Here is a 5,422-nt window from a genome sequence, read left to right as displayed (position 1 = left end):
ACTCACATATGTTCACTTAAAAGGACACTGTCAAGTCATTTTATGAGGTTTTTTGTTCTCTGGGCTACATTGTTTATAAAATCTTCTTAGAAGCTTAAAAATACAATTTCTTTTCCTACTGATTTTTGTTCTTTTTTTTTTTTAAAGCAAGTATTTTGAATGACACTCAAATAAATGGGACTGGTTCTATTTAATACCAACTCCTACTTAAACATATACAGCAGTAGAATGTCCAATCAGAAGCAGAGCACTCAGAGTGAGACAATTCCTTATGAAGAGAAGAATAACCAACATCTGCCCTTAGAGTAGACATTCCAGAATTGAAGAGTACTCACAAGATTATTTTCTGGCATCCCAGTGCTTTTATGTATGTATGCATGTATGTATGAATGTATTTTTAAAATAAGGAATGCTTTACGAATATGCATGCAATCCTTGCACAGAGGCCATGCTAATCTTCTCTGTATTGTTCTAATTTCAGTGTATAGATTCTGCTGAAGCGCGCACCCAAGTGCTTTTGGAGTTAGATATCAAATATAGATAATGGCGACCATGATAAAACCTATTTTTCTATTTTCTATAATATTTTAGCAATATTTTTATAGCTTATTTACTAAGCAAAACCCCCTGTAAAATATCCTTGCTTTGGGCAAGAGCTGTGAAGAATCCAATCAGAATGTCTAAAACACCTGGAAGGATGCTCAAAATCACAACTAGTCGGGAAAACAAAAAGTTAAATAATGGTGTTATCTCACTTTATATTCATCAGGCTGGCAAAAGAAAAAAGCAACATTGCACATCACTAGTGGAGATGTGAGGAAAAGGGCACTTTCATATATTGCTGGTGGAAATGGGGATTTTAAAGAGCCTTTTTGAATGTAAATCTAGCAACATTTCTTAAAACTGAAAGTATATATTTACCCTTCAATCCATCCTTCCTCTCTTGCGAATCTAACTTATAGAGACAGGAACACTACTATATAGGATATAAACGCAAGATTTCCACAGCAGCATTATGTATTGTGGCAAAACAACAACAACAAATTTGAAATCTAGTGAGTACCCTTTAATAGCGGACTGTTGTTGAATAAATTAATGTATGTCTATACCATGGAATATTATGCAACCTCCCAAAAAAGTGAATTGGAACAATACTACTTGCTTATAAGGATTACCATCAGATACTGTGGAGGGAGACAAGCAAGGTGTATAGAAGAGTAAATTATAAGAGCCCATTTTCTAAATCATTGATCTAAAACACTTTTATAGGTATACATTTGTCTCTGTCTATATCTCTCTTGTCTGTACATGCATTTGTATAATGTCATATGGTAATGGAAACAAACATGAATGGATACATACTAGGTTGTTAAATGGGCTGTCTGGAAGGGGGTAAGGAGGAATTATAGGGGTGGTGCATCAGGCAAATAAACAAGAAAGGAAAAGCCTAACATGAGAACATCTGGTGTGGTCACATTTATGCAAATTATATGTGTATATGCCTACAAAGGAATTTTTGAAATAACAAGAAATCATTAAAATAAAACATTCTCATCTTCTAGTTTTCAGGATTTCCATTGATTGAGATAAAGGAGGATGTGAAAGTTCTGGAAGAAGTCAGATAATCATGAAAAAAATTGAACTTGAGGGTTGGCCGAAGACTTTTTTTTATGAGTGCAAAGTTTCCCCGTTTAAGATCTAGAATAGCAGGTTACATTTCAATCATTTCAGGGTACTGGTGCCACCAAGTGGTGTCTGGAGCAATTGTTGGTGGCATTTTATTACCCTACCGGTGAAGGAAGCTCTTGGCTTACCTACGCTTTACATGGTAGCAAGCGGTCTGTGGAGGGCTCCCCTTCTCCTTGGCATGAAGCGCACACCTGTGAGCCTGGCACTGACATGAACAGGAAGTATGAGAACAGATAGGGAGCAAACAGCTTTTCCCTAGAATCGGAGCTCCCTTGGTTTTTCCTACTATCAGGTGCTCTGCTATGCCTGTCGTTGACCTGTCAAGTCCTTCGAGATGTGTGTAATGTTTTTTAACTACTTGCACAAGTAGTACAACCTATCTGACTTCTTTAACTGCCGACGTCTCCTATAGGTTTTCTCTTTTCATTGACACCATCCTCGCTGGGCCTCTTATTGTTTCTTTCCTAGCGCCCTAAGAACGTTTTCATGGGCTTTCCTATCCTCAGTCTCTTTCCGGTCTGTTCCGGCCAAAACTCACTTCTGGACTAAACTTCCTGAAGTTATGGTCATTTAACAACACTACTCAAAAGCTTTCAATTGTTTCTCCCTGCCCAGCATCAAATTCTGACATCAGATCAGAAGCTTTTAATAGGGTGACAATATGTCTCAGTTTGCCTGGGATGGTCCCAGGTTACTTCTGTTGCCCCAATATAATTATTGTGATTTTATTCACTCGCAGAAGTGCTGTGATTTGGATAATACACTGTATGAACATTCTAGCTCTTAACCACTTGGTTCCCCAGCCTATGGTACATACAATAAGCAAGCCAACAGAAGAATGTCTAAAGTTTGTGGCAGATGGGGGCGCCTGGGTGGCTCAGTCGGTTGAGCGTCTGACTCTTGGTTTCGGCTCAGGTCCTGATCTTACGGTTCCTGTGTTCCAGCCCCGCATCAGGCTTTGCGCTGACAGCATGGAGCTTGCCTGGGATTCTCTTTCTCCTTCTCTCTCTCTGCCCCTCCTCTGCACGCTGTCTCCCAAAATAAATAAACTTAAAAAAGTAAGTAAATAAAGTTTGTGGCAGATGGAGGAATTAGATCCGAGAAGAAAGTATATCTTTTTTCTTTAAATGTTAAAAAGCTACTAAATATGAATTATTTGGTATTTATTACCTTATTTAAAATTTATTTGCTCTGTCATTTAAATGATAACTAGTATTTTTTTGTTTGTTTGAACTCGAGTAAGAAAATCGACCCTAGTAGTTTTCACATAGCTCTTTTGGTTTTTCATAGATGAGAAGAATCCTGTTTGGGGTCTGGGGAATGTCACATTCATAATTTGTTACCCAATGTGAAGAATATTCAACTAAGTGATAACACAGAAATTCTAAAAATTTGGAGGAGGTAGAAACACCTGTTCTGTGAATTCCTTCAGCACAAGAGGTCATGACTTATTTATCCAGCAGTTAGCAGAGTCCTTGAGCATTAATGCTCTTGAGAAAAATTTTGAGCAACGTCTGCCCATTTGTGGAACTGAAATGTGGGCACTGCACTCTGGTTTAGGTATCTTCTATTCCTGCTTGCTGCATCTTGGTTGTATTGACAGGTTGAGTGTACACTGAGGAAAATGCTTTGCTCTTAGATCACTGTTGCTAGGAATGTACTGAGTTTTGTTGTTTTTTTGTTTTTGCAGTAGAATAGATTTTGAGCTCAACCACCCATTTTCACTTACCCGGTCCTTTTCATAACCGGTTAAATACATTTTCAACACAATGATAGTTTGTGTTCTTCAAAAGGATTTTCTGTGAGAACCAGACCTATAAAGGCTTGGAGCTGTGAGCTCATTAAACCATGCACTCACCAAGTGACTAATAGTCATTTAATGCCTGCCCGCCTCCAGTGCAGATCTTTTCCCTTACTTATGGTCTAGATTGGAGCCACTCTAAAGTCCAGGAAGTTGGAGATCAGTTTAAGCTATTCTTTAACTAGCTGAGAGTCATTCATTCATCATCATCCATTTATCTCCCATGTGCCCCACCAGGTTCCGGGTATATGATGGAGAACCGGCATGCCTTTTGGGAGGGGAATTTTCCGGCAGACACACACACACACACACACACACACACACACACACACACACCCGAGTGGCCAAATGCCTACGCATGCACAGGCACACACACACACAGGGAAGCTTTAGCTTGTTATGTTAATGGACAGTGAGAAACCTCCCTCTTCATCCTCTTTTCCAATGTAGCTTATTTTTTGATACTTTTTTCCTGATTCCATCAGCATCATCAGGAGCAGAATCAGGCTTTAGACACGATGCATCGACAGATATTTGGCATTCTATCAGCTATTGGCTTTCCTTTGTGTACTTCTCCTTTTTTTCTGAGTGTGTGTTTAATGGATCTGCATAATTTAGATACAAGGGCAAGATGTTTATGCCTCATGTTTCTAAAGATGCCCCAGATTGTGAGTTCTTCCAGGTCAAGGACTGTATATTATTTAGTGTACGGACTCTGCCTCTTTGACTACCTGTATGGGTAGTCAAATCCCAGCCTGTATGGGAAATCCCAGCCCTGTCACTTAGTAGCTTTGTGGCCTTCGATAAATGATATAACTTCTGTGTGCCTCAAATTACTATCTGCATGATCTATGTCTTGGATTTTACTGTTTTTTAACAGCCTTATTGAAATATAATTCATATATCATAAAATTCACCCATTTAATGTACAAGTCAGTGTTTTCTAGCATATTTACAGTTGGTGAAACCATGCCCACAATTTAGTTTTAGAACATCTTTATCGTCCCAAAAAGAAATCCTGAACCCATAAATAATCACTCCCCATTCCAGCCTACCAGTTTTTATGATGATTAAATGAATTACTATATGAAGAGCACTGAGAATATTGTCTGGCACCAAGTAATGTTATGTAAATAATGGCCATTATTATCTTTCATGTCATTATTAGCAATGTCATTACTACTGTCTCTGTGCCTTCAGTCAGTACAGTGCCTGATACTTACTAGCTCCTGGCTAAATAAATAAAACAGTGAAAGATAGTGGAAGGCACCATTATTTCTTAAGTATTCTAATAATGGTGAGGGAAAAGCCCTATATTATATATTATAAAGACATAATGAAACGCACCACAGAATCTGTATTAGAGCACAATACTTTCATGAAGAATGATATTTTTAAATGGGTTTTTTTTTTCCATAACAGCTTGATGGGATGGCATTGATGATTGAAGAAAATTAGTTCCAAATCCTGAATGCTGATAAGTAGACTTGTGACCCAAGGAAAGGCACAGATGCTGAGTCTCTGTATAGTTACCTGTAGAATGAAATTGGATTCATTCAATGATTTCTAAATTTACTCCTCTGACATCCTGAGATAGTGTCTGCCAATAAATGTCATGAGGATTTGTATTTATATATGGTAACCTACACACAAAACCACATGACACTCATTTTATGATCTTATTTGTTACAGTTCCACATTGTCTTGTGTTCCCAAAGAGAACATAAGCATGGGTCACCTCCATCCTTACATCCCCCAGTGGCTTCCCTCTGCCTATAGGATAAAGTCCAAACTCCTTGACAGAGCACGCAGGCCTCTCATGGGTCTCTTTTTGCCTGTGGAATATCCACCCTCGGTTCTCCTGGGAGCCATACAACTATTAGTTTGCAGATCCAGTCAGATTCCAGTGCCTGTAGGCTTTGTAGGACTGCT

The 5,422-nt window shown here is 38.6% G+C and overlaps 1 non-coding gene across 1 annotated transcript; it reads right to left on the bottom strand.

Moving 5' to 3' along the window:
• Positions 1 to 398: 398 nt before the first annotated feature.
• Positions 399 to 502, bottom strand: LOC122240625. Its single transcript, XR_006220404.1, has one exon. It is a non-coding gene; the product is annotated as a U6 spliceosomal RNA (small nuclear RNA).
• Between the last annotated feature and the right edge of the window lie 4,920 nt (positions 503 to 5,422).

Source organism: Panthera tigris, chromosome B4, assembly GCF_018350195.1.
Source record: "Panthera tigris isolate Pti1 chromosome B4, P.tigris_Pti1_mat1.1, whole genome shotgun sequence".
In the NCBI taxonomy this organism is placed as follows: domain Eukaryota; kingdom Metazoa; phylum Chordata; class Mammalia; order Carnivora; family Felidae; genus Panthera; species Panthera tigris.
The sequence above is the reverse complement of the archived record's forward strand: the minus strand, read 5'-3'. Positions and strand labels throughout refer to the sequence as shown.